Source organism: Mya arenaria, chromosome 6, assembly GCF_026914265.1.
Source record: "Mya arenaria isolate MELC-2E11 chromosome 6, ASM2691426v1".
Taxonomy (NCBI): domain Eukaryota; kingdom Metazoa; phylum Mollusca; class Bivalvia; order Myida; family Myidae; genus Mya; species Mya arenaria.
In genome coordinates this window covers 22,728,148-22,741,099 of record NC_069127.1, presented here as the reverse complement: position 1 = coordinate 22,741,099, position 12,952 = coordinate 22,728,148, and positions in this window count along the sequence as shown.

The following is a 12,952-nucleotide window of genomic DNA, read 5'->3' as shown; positions in this document are numbered from 1 at the left end:
AACAAATGCCTCTTTTTTATATAAGCATGATTGTACTTCTTCTAACCAATTTCTAATACCGTCAGAGTAGTCTGCCCTTGGTAAATGATCTATGCACTGACTTTTTTTATTTCTATCTTTCTATATAATGTATAATGTTTCCGCCCCGAAAGCCAATGTGTATTAGACTTTATAGAGGAAAACTGTACCGACTGCTTTATTATTGTGACAATAATTACAGTTTTAGAATAATTCTAGTTCCCATTTTATTTATTTTTTAATCAGAATTAACAACACCACCTTCACTGTAGGGGCCGGAAAGTGCCTTGTTTGAGAAAAATGAACTGTCTGCGTCAAAATAAGTCTTTCTGAAATCCTTACCTCATTGCATACAACCATGTATCGCCACTTTCCTACAATTTCCTTCACAGCAACAACCTACTTTAAAGTCCAAGATGTTTTTGCCGTCCATTGCGATTGCCGTTTTTATACTAAATTAACCAGCTTTTAATATCTCAATTTTAAATTTACTACACATTTTTTGTCATACATAAAGCTTCATAGTTCCAATGGAGGTTTCGAATACGACTATATCATTTATATCATAACGTTTTGATGTGCATTAGAAGCATATGCTTGTATATATTCACGGTATTATCATCTAAAAAAGTTAAGCAATCATTTAGGCACCTTAATTTGCCTAATCTGTGTAAGTTCCGTTGGCGTGGAGCTCGATACGCTTACATAATTCAGGTACAAAATCTTTGTTTAATATATGCATTAATGGGCACAACTCCTATATATTAACAAACAACTCAGAAGTTGAAGAAATGACGCTGTTTTTAAAGAGATTCAGATTCGCTGTTTTTAAGGCATTGGTTTGAATAATATAACGAGTAACATTTAATTAAGATATCAAACCTTTTGTGACGTGTTTACGATTTGATGATCAACTCTTTCTGTTTTCAAATAGTGTTTGATTAATTAGTTGGTCGTTTGTTTCAATGTTTTAGTACAGCTAGGGCCGAAAAAGCCTTAGAACAGTTTCATAAGAATCTACGCTCAAATGACCATTGCCATCAATTGTAAAATATTTATATTTCTCATTAGAATAAGTTTTCAACAAAACTTCATGAATAGTTCTGAACTTTCGTAACATACGCAAGGTTACATAAAACTAATAGTTACACAAAAACCTAACAGAATGATGCATTATATAGAAGACTTGAATCTGTTTATCGAACTAGTCTTGGGTTTATCTATTTATAAATAAAATTTGTATAACTAGAAAAAGAGCAAATATTAAATCATTAAAACAAATATTCAAAGGGGAGTAAATACCATATCTTTACATAAAAAGGGGACAAGCTTTTAAACATGTTAATCAATTTGTTGTGGTATCATGGAACGTGGTTAGGAATCATTATTTTCTTAATGTGTATGCTGTGTTTCAATCATTTACCTTTGACAGAAAATAATGTACGATTAATCAAACTATTTTTATTAATAACTCGGACTTTCAGATGCAGTTAACAGGCGCTTCATACAGAACACTTCGTTTCAACGAGGCACCAAAAACATCACAAAGCCAATGATGTCCTCTTAATATATAGAATGCTGATATATAAAAGAGAATGATAATGGACAGCGTTTTTATGTAAAGGAAGATAGTTGTGCCATGCTGTTAAATATATCACTTATAGATGCCATAGTATGTAAAAGGCGCATTTCCGCCTCCCGGATGCTTGTCTGAACAACAGGAAACCGCTGTTTCTTTTAACCACGTTGCTTTTAGTTATATATATATTTTCTAATCTTGAAAAGTGACAAACCATTTTTTCACCTTTCTTTGCACAAATCTGTAGTACGTCAAATGATGTTATAGTTTGTCAAAAGTTGTATATACTTAGCCTTACAATTAAGGTGTAATATGTAAAATGCCACCAATAAAACAAAAAGTGTAATAAATTTAAAATACGAACAAGATGAGTCTGAAAGATGAAGTTCAATTTGTTTAATTGAAACTTATATGTTTACAACGATTGTTAAAGAAGTTATGAAAACATCATATTGCTCTCTGATATAGGTAGAAGTTAGTCATCTACCGCATTGTATTGACCACGACTTAACAGCGAGTGCTGCCGACTGTATATTGCATAGGAACCTAAAACAGATAGTTAAAATTGTGCAAATGTATTCTTATGCGCTCCATGCGATTGCCCTATTTCCGTACAAACTTCCGTGATTGAGTCTAGAAACACTTGGATAATATAAAATGGAATCGGATTACAATACGGAGTAATTCTGATATGAGATGCAATCAAGGCTCAGTTTAAATTCTTGTTAAGCTGTTACTGCGTCCTGATTCGACCACGACCTCACTACATTTTTTTAAACATATTTAAAGTCCGCTCACGTCCTTCACGTCCATTAAGACCATACCACGTCCTTATCGGTGTCTACTGCGTTCCTTCTTCGTTGACCAAGTTCTCACTGCGTCCTGCCAGATTTTTAAGGACAGAGTGGGAAAGTGGTCTAGTGTGATGAGTGCATTTTGAAAGCTGGAAAACGTATGATGTCGGTCACGCAGCGATCTTCATTACTTGATGTTTAAAATGTCGTGCATGCTTAAAGACGTGTTTTTGATTTATAACACTCTGATATCGTACACTAAACTTGGACTTGTAAAATTGCAGACAGCCCATCGTTTACATGCAAATAATCATCGGGAAATATTCATTACGTGAAAGAACGTTCTTTACGAGTCTGTCTAACGAGAAAGCCTAGTTTGCGAACGATGAATCAGTCTTGATAACGGCGTCTCCTTGTATATAGGTAGTATAAGTACTATTAGGTACACATTGCACTGAGAGTTGACATGTGTATTCAATTGAAACCATATACCGTTGAAGTTTATTTGATAGACAATATTTAGCATAGTCGTACGTCGTGGCGTTCGGTCGGATAAATAATTGTTGTCTGTTGTTGTCTAACATGATTATTGTCATACAATCCATAAAGTTTAATATTATTTGTTATATAGTTAGTTGTTAGTTATACCGTTTTAAGCTGAGGGCGTATGTGATAAGCTAATTTGGTGTCTTTATACCACAGTGATGTTTATATCCAAAAAGGGTGTATTACCCGTACACCCAAAGCTATACGTACACCCAAAGCTTACACAACGTAACGGTTATACTTTACCGACTTCCCTTTACATTTTAAAGGCGGCTAAGAACTTATTATCACCATCAAAATAAGTTATAGTTGTATCTAACTTAAAATGTAATAATATTCTGAAATATATGAGGAAAATTCAGGTCAAACTAGATGAATTATTTTTCAAATGCAATAATCTACTTTCCTTGTCAGTACAACGAGAGAAAAATCTTTAAAAGACCGGAAAACCCTTTTAAAATGCCGACGCCTGACTGTGAACGCTGGTACAGTTTTGACAATATTTAATGATAGTTAGGTACAAAATGCACTGGGTTCAATAAATTGATATCGCCGCCTAACCAAACACCAACACAGGTAATAGAGAGCTCAAACAGTGACTAATTAGTAACAGAAATGCTATATCCTTGATAAACATACCTAGTTTTTTAATATATAGTATGAAAGCACTGTGCTGTTTGTGGAGTTTTGTGCTGTTCTTCCATGTTTCTTGTTTGTGATTTCTTTTTATGTTTTATGTCTTTGGCGTTTACCCAGTGCCATTAAACCGGGTTTATGTTAAAACATTTTGCTACTGAGCTTGTTTCTGTACAAAACAACACAACAGAAATCACGTATTAAACAGAGATGCATCCCCTCAAAAGCCAAAGATTCCTAATATGGATTTCGTTCTCTTAAATAATAAAAAAAATAAGCAAACAAATATTTCTCGGAGGCAAACCCTTTATGACATTAGCAGATAATTATGAAAATACTCGGCATAGTAAATGAATTAAATAAATTAAATTATGAAAATACTCGACACAGTAAATAAATAAAATAAATTGAAGGTAAAATAAGCAAGAAATAATTCAACTAGAAAAGAGAACTAAATTAATATGATTTGGAAGCATGATTATTAAGTTGATATATTTTTACCTATTTTACTTGTATTAATGCATACACTAAACGAAACATAGCTAAATATTGGATGGCGGTATTCATCAAAAATACCAGTTGGGCGATTAATTAGATCCTTCCATCACTGCATCCAACAAACGCACTGCAATGTGATGTCAATGCTCATCTGCTGTTGTCTTTCAGTCGATCAAGTGGCATAAGTCAATACTTATTCACATTGCTTGATACACATGTGCATTTTCTCTTTCAACATGCGTACAACTCTCAAACCCTTTATTATTTTCATTAAATAATATATATTGTAGTTATGAATGACGACGGAGGGAAGAGATGTAAAGAAACCTTCGTGAGTATTAGCGTCAATTTGATCAAGGAGTCAAGAATCAATCAATGGAGTTACTGTTTGTATACATTTTAAACAAAACATTTGACCACGATGTTTCTGTTTCAGTTACACTTACACTGACCTTTGAACTAAATGGTCCTGATTTGCATCATATTAGTTGTTTTATAATGCATATCCAATGGTTTCATTCAGTGGTGTTTCTGGGTTTTAGCATCATTATTCCACATGTTAAATATGTAAAAAATCAAGAACCTTTTATAAAGAATACATTCAGGGGTTCTCAAACAATATATATTATTTAATGAAAAAATGAAGTCTTTTATGCGTTTATATTGTCTCGCTTCTGACAATGTAACGTTTTTGAAATAAAGACCGTCTATAAAATCCCCTTTAAGGAAGAAGGAAAAAAGTTTATCTGCTGCTTTATGAAATTTTACCAAGACGGTTCATACTATCACCACTTGATTTGTTCACACTTCGAAGTATCAATATTGTGTCACTATTGATTGTTTAGTTGTATAATTATAACTGAATTATTGCACTCTCCTTAGATATTTCGTTATTGGTTTCACCTTTCAAACTATTTTGTATGCATTATATATTCAATGTGTTGTTTGTGGAGTTTTGTGCTGTTGTTTCATGTTTTTGGTCAGTGATTGTTTGTTTTAGTGTTTTGCGTTGACTCCGTGCCATTTAAAGAGGCTTACGTTTAAACTTTTGACTACTGTGCTTGTGCCTGTTTTTAATATTAATAGTGAATGTCTCTTCCCTATTCATCTATTTTTATCAGCAGATGCCACCATTGTCTTCTAGTGACATTCAGCCTTAATTATTACCAAAGTACAGTTACTGCACTGACAGAAGGAGAGACGACTGACGACTGGAGCCAATAGATCCGATCATAAAAGCACACAATTAACAGCTGACGTTTTAATATGTCTAGACACTTTACTATTATTTCATGTATCCAGAGTTTCAGATCAAATATCTAACGTTTATGCTGGCTGGCTTCAGAAAATGAGGTTCAATAAACCATACCGGAACTACGTTCACTGTGGAAATACTGCTGATCAATCGGGAATGCTTCAACAACTTAAAAGAACGAGGTCTTAGCATTTATGTAAAACATGCATCAATAATTCCAATAAGTTCTGACAAGACGATTTGCGTGATATATTTTGTGTTATGAATTGCACCGGCTTGGTTCGTTAAAAAGCAAATAACCCCTTTTTAAATCGGACTATTGGTATTTTCATAAAGTTCGTAATGAATTTTCTCAAGCTAGTAAATGTTTTCGAATCTTTAGCAACGAATATTATGATGTGCTTTTAGTGTTTCAACAAATTCATTCTTCATTTATTAATTTGACGTTTTTTTTGTTTGTGATATGTTTAGTGTTTAAACAATGTTACTTTTTTCTTAATACAAGACTTCTCCTGAGATACTTTAAGGATATGGCCCGTGATGCATTTCCTTTCGCAACACACATCGCTTTAACACAACACACAATTCACACTCATCAAACTTTGTTCACGGTTAATATTTGAGTCACTGCCAAGAACTTAAAACTAAGAAAAATTCACTAACGTTTTAATTGTTTACGACAGTTGACCTCAATCTCGCCCAACAATTATCAATACGTGCAATGTTAAGTTAATAAGCCTCAACGGAGCTAGCATTCATTTTGAAGACATGAAAGAACATAAACAATCATATTAATTCAAACATTGACTTCAAGTAATTAACAAAATGATACAACATCACCTGTCATTGACTAAATCGAATCAAAGCAACTTCCCTGATTTCCGATGCAATTACACACGGACAGTATGTGCAAAAGTACGCTGAAGAAGGTTTAATATTATATACGATCATATATTCCAACAATGAGTTAATCATTATACCAAGCAAGACACAAACGAAATTAAAGAAATAAATGTAACTAGCAATTAAGTATGATATAAAATATCACCAAGCTGTCCCGCTCATAGAAGGAAAATGCGATAACGTTTGAAATAGTTTAATTCAGCCATTATTGAAAATGTAATTGTTAGGAGCACCTGTTTGCGGATCGGCGACAGTAATAATAGTTTTCTTTCTTCTGCGGATCACAATATCTTGAAATGTTTCGTTTGTGGCTCAACCAAGGAATGTGCTTTAAAACTAGCATGTAGTTCAATCGCTTAAGCGAAACACACCGCCGTAAGCCAGTCATCTCCCTATTCCATCGGATTACTTGTCGGGCCACTTGTTGCCGATCGTTTTGGCGCCATGAGTATTAATCTATGGCTTTAGTACAGTTGCATTCGTCTCATATCCATAAACGCTCTGTATGCAAAGACGATCGTTAACTCTACATTAATCAGATAGGGGTTGCAACAAGAAGTCGCCTAAGAATTATAATCATTCAACAGCTCTGGACTCTTAACTCACAAAAGTTGAGCACGAATATATGCTAAATTTTTTGTAGAAAAGCTAAAGTTTATTGTTGGATATGTCCTGAGCACAAGATGACGATACTGCTTTTTGAAGTGGTGTTATGGTAGGATCAAATGTCAGGGCAAATTATGATTGCTTTGAATCAGTACTTTCATTCGTTTTGTATTTGTTTTGAGTTATGTTTCATCCATCTCATTACTGGAGGCGAAACTAAATAATATGCAGTGTATTCGCTGTATCAAGAGGAAACATACCTTACGTTATCAATCGTTAATAATTGAGCTCCATGAAAGACTGCTACAATGCGTATTGCTTAGATCGTTAAAATGGCAATACAAGGAGGGTAACATGTATATATTAAAATAAAGGATACTAGTACATTTGAGATGCCGTTAGAAAATATACACAGTAGGTCACAAACACATTGAGCTAGACGCAGACATTTTTATTAAAAGATCAACTCTCTCTCGAGGCTTTACAATGACATACTGCCAAAGCGAATTCATTGTTATCGGCATAAACATTTTCCACCTCTGGTTTAAATATTGCTCTCCTAAATAATAAATGCTGAAACCGCTTCTTGTATTACAGAATACCGTTCATTTTGTGTTATCGTTTGTTCGTATTGCAGAATGCAGGTCACGCTGAACAGATATTAGATTAAAATAAATGTCAAATGGATAAAACAGATTGAAGATACTGTGCCAAAAATAACGACGTAGAAAACGTAGCGGCGCAGTTGAACGTATCAATAACTGTGAATAAATTGCAGTTTGACGATCAACCAATCGGCAATGTGGCTGAACGGCCTTGTGCTCGTCATTCTGTTTGCATTATTTTATTGCCAACACTTTGAGCAATATGGAACCTAAATGTATGTTTATCCCTGTAGCACATTTGTGTCTGAATACTCTTTTAACCTCTATTTTGCTCGTGAACATTTCCAGCTCTCAAACACTTAAACGGTTAAGGAAATGATACGTGTCTTATGCTAAATCATTTGATTGAGGCGATACCTTCACCTAATATACACATTTGTCACTTTTACATTTGATCGATGAATATGGTCACTTTATTTTCATATGCATGTAAGCAATTACAAAATCATATTCAGACACTATTCAAACATAGTTTAAGTCTCACGTTTTTTCAGCGATAAATGCCCTAGCGAAGACGTTTCATTGGCGATTATATTTGTTGAGTTATCGTATTTCTTTATTTATTTTTTGTTGACGTAATGCTGTTTAAGTATAGTTCAACCTTATTATTTTACCGCGATTGAGAAACAAGTGATTATGCGGTAATGTTGGGGCTGGGTTGGGGTCAAGTACCAGGTAGAAATTCACTTGTCCGGCTAGGTGACCACAAACCAAACTCAATTGCCCCCAGGTTGGGAATCAATATTTATGCGACAAAATATAGAAACAAGCTCGGTAGCAAACAGTTTAAACATAAACCCGGTTTAATGGCACTGGGTAAACGCCAAAGACATAGAACATACAAACATAAAATCACAAACAAGAAACATCGAAGAACAGCACAAAACTCCACAAACAGCACATTGCATACACACTACATATAAAAAACTAGGTATGCTTATCAAGGATTGTTAGGAACCGCCTTGGAACGGTCAGTAAAATGTAAACCCATGTCGCTTAGGTGAGAAGGGAGTGCCCTAACCACTGCGCTAACGGGACAACCAAAAGTTTGTTTGAGACAAAATAAGTCATCATTATTGTTGACTTGTGTTGATTTCGATGCCTTTCTTGCCACTTGGTAACATTGACATCGATTATTTTAGAAACAATTACTTTATAAAAATATAGATATGTAATAGGCCAGGAGAATACCCACTGTGTAAACAAATCACAAGAAGATCATACATGCTTTATAGTGTTTCGAAAGAAATGTTTATCTTTTAAAAATGCATGCGATAAAATCTCAGAAATAAAAAAAACGTTTCTGAACCTTTAGTGAATATATTCATTAGCAAAATCATGAAACCTGTTTTATTTGTATTGACGTATTGTGTTCTGTTTCGTTGTTCATTTTGTCATTTGATTTTGGAAAATATGCGAATAAAGAAGTGATACTAGGAGTGTGTCTACTTCGCTCATGTCCTTTAGCTGTGAATGCACTATACAACGGTTTCAATTTCATTTATCCACGGAGACAAAAGTCAGCCTGCATATAGTCTTGTCAATTGCTTTACACTTCACCTCTATGATAAATACATAGGTTACTGTAAGCCCGACGGAAGTAATAGTTTGTTTCATCAACAATCTTATCCGTAAAACTTAAACATTTTCCTTTTTATATTCCGAGACGGTTAAATACTGTATGCATTTAAAAGTTAAACATAGATGATGGTCACTCAAACCCTTCATTATTTGATATTTTAAATGTTGTGCATTCCCAGAGATGCGTTTTTGACGTATCACAAACTGATTCCAAACAATAATATTAAATTGAAAACCTCGATATTTCATGAAAAGGACATTAGAATTCTACTACAATTCTCTCTTTGCCTAGAGTTTCTTAACTAGAAAATATTAATAGTACCATTTCAGTTTGTCACCAATGTCAATAAAAAATGAACCAAATGTGCATTATTTGTGTTTTGTTGCTTCAAAGTCTTATGAGGGGAAAGGTCATGTTGTTTTGAGCCAACAACGCCTTTATTTGGAGTTCTGCGTTGAAGCAAACGACTATCAGAATGAAACCTGAATTCTGAATGTTTCAATCCAATATTATCGTCTGACTATAAATACGATTATACAAAGAAAATAGCTCTGGTAGAATACAATCTAACATGGTCATTGTACGTTGTTATGTTTATGGAAATGCAACCAACTAAATCTGTATTGAATTAGATAAAAAGGACGGACAATGACAGTAAAGGGTATCATCGTTTACTTACAGCCAATCAAACACTTATGGTTGAAATCAAAATGATAGTAATTCTTCAACCTTTCGTGTGTAGTACACATAATGCGTTACATTCAGACGAGCGCCATTAGAAGGTTAAAGCTACTAGGTTTGTCCGTTAAAGATTAAAGTCAATTTAACACATCGACAACGTCATGTCAAATTAAGTTTGAATAAGGAACACAAACACATTATAGAAGCTAGAAAAATGCAGCAGTTAGTTCTTTCAAAACTGTGGCGTTACAGCTATCCGAATCCGCTTTACATTTATGGTCGATTTAGTATTGATATCTTGCACATTTGTGTGTTATTGTTTCGGGCATATTGTCTTTATTTCTGATTTAATAGAAACTTTGAAAAAAACATCAATAAAAGACGGAGGTTATACAAATAGGCGATTGGATATTACCGTCAGATTAGTTTAAGTCGATTGTAGGGCATCACTTAACTATTTTTTAACCCATGGTTATGGGCCTTTCTTTACACTTCACATTTGCAAATAGTCACCGTGGACATGTGTTTAACGTTTTACTTGAATATCTTATAAGACGTTTTTCATGCTAACTCGTTTAACTTTTTTCAATTTACAACAACATACAAGCTGATAATATGCTCACCAAAATTTTGAGCTGACCAGATTATTATTTGTTTTCCGTTGTATATCAGGTGTATTTGTGTGTGTGTGTGGGGAAAGGAATACACTTAAAGATGACTTAAGGTGATTTCAGTAAGGCTTTTATATAAATGGCGGCAAAAATGTGAAATGTAGAAATCATCGTGTTAATGACTATATATTCCCTCGTAAGTGGTATCAGCAAAACATTTTCCAAGAAGGGTGACTTCTTTGACCAAAAATGACTTAAAGCTATCCTAAGCATATACACTATTTTTAATATATTTTCATCCAATGTTGAACATAATTTGGTTGTTAATTTCCTTTTTTGCTGTAGTAGAGCCTGCATGGTAAATATTTTTGGATCATTTGAATACTGTTTAACGCTTTGTCTTTTAGTTAGACCTCCCCGGTTGGTAAACTCAATAAACATAATATATTTTTCAAGTTTGAGTTTATTTTGCATTTAGAAACAATTAGAGATTGTAAATGTAATGATTGGAATTAATTTACGCGTTTCGTGCGATATGCCAATTTGACCTAGGGCATTCACGATTCAATAAAGCCCCTGAAATGAATTTTAATCTTTAAATAAACACCTTTTCGATGGAAATGACGTAAAACATTTTCATTCATTGCTCCAACTCCCGGAAGTTTTGTGACATATATCCACATGTCCCTTGCAGCCACACTAAACTGCATAAATGTTAATGTAAAAATATAGAAAAGAAAACTTGAAGTATAATTATGCTAAACAATATCCCGCTCTGTTTCTGTATGACCGGACCTTATTTGAGCTCATGAAAACGTGATGAAAATGTGACAGATCTACATGAATTATAGTTGTGTTAACTTGAAATTCCACATGATGTGCAACTGAATTGGATTATTTGCATTTTAACATCTTAATTACCTTACACTATTTGGAATATGACGTATATCATCAGTCAATAAAGTTGCAGATTATAAAGTACTAGGCTAAATATTTAAGAAATTCAACTATCGCAAGCGTTTAAATGTTCACTTACTGTCACTCATCAGATACACACCCTCTGCGTCAGGTTTAGCGTCAGCCAATGAAGTTGTAGTCTAAGTCAGGTAGATAAGCTGAAGTAATACCTTAATGATTAAAGGGCTCTTTCGCTACACTCACTTTGTCCATTATTAATAATTTACATTTTACTTTATGTCACCTAACTATTACGAAGTGCAGCCTTTTAGTCATTATTTTTCATTTCATATAAGCACCTCATCGTCCATTCCTTAAATAAACGTCTTCTTGGCAGTTGCGAATATTGTCCGAGGAACGCAACATTTTCGAATATCTTCGGATTGCGAAACATCGATCATTTATATAAATTGAAAATTATTATTGTTGCAGGCCACGAGAAATATATACTTAAGGAAATAAAAAGTATTAATTCATTATTTGTTAAATGTGTTGACATAAGCATTTCAATTGTACGTTTTAAAGTGATTTAACGTTTCAACTATGAAGAGGTAAAATTTTACCCGCATAAGTATGACGTCATATGATAAATAGTCTCCGGTTACGGTTGGGTAGCTTAATTTACAGAATGGGTAAGAAAAATACTGTAAATTCAGCATTTTATTACAATTCGTAAAAAATAATGATTTTTTTGGTGTACAAATAAGTAACGAATTTCGTGATTGATGTCATTATCGGGGATATAAACGCAGATGGTCTGAAAGAGTACGCGGGGAACTCCACACACATTCAGCATTCCAACTTTTATTAGAGCAATTAATTCCTTAAAAGGGGTCACAAGCCTTTGTTCCATTTATTTATTTTAAGTTTTCCTTACTGACGCCACCATGTCGCATTGCAGAATCATTCTTTGTAAGTACACAAGCTACTGACCGCATTGTCAGAAGGAGCATTTATCTCCCAAGATATTGACAAAAAAGGGTTAAGGAAACCGACCGTTTATACGACATAACGACAGTTGATTATTTGAAACGTCAATTAACAAACGAATATGCCATGTGCACCGGGTTTCAGTGAGATGCGTGGTCTGATTTCAGGATAAAGGGGCATTAGTCGGTTTGGGGAAATTAAAGTGAGACCCTTATTCAAAAGGATATATACACATTACAACAACCCTCAGTTTTGACTGATAAACCTTCAACTACTTACTAAATAATGTATCTATGGAAAATATGAATTACTGATAACAAGATTGTATTCGTGTATTTAATAGCAGAAAACGCAAACATATTAAATGATTGGTGAATGCTAAAAGATTAACTGTGGTCTACTATAGTCTCATGAGGTAGAAATACCGTGTTTTGTGCTCATTTCTTTCAAATTAAACTCGGTATCCTTCATAATCACAATTGTTTTCGACATTTATTCATCCTGTTTGGAATATTAAAACAATATTATTAATTGTGGTAAATCTTATTTTGGAGTAAGAGTGCATCTTTAATGTTTTTGAACTGCATCGGTGTGAACAATTGGCTGATATCAAAACAATGTGCTTTTAAATGATCATTAAATAGAGGCAGCTATCGTCACGAAAATATCGAGAATGCACAACCTCTCCAGA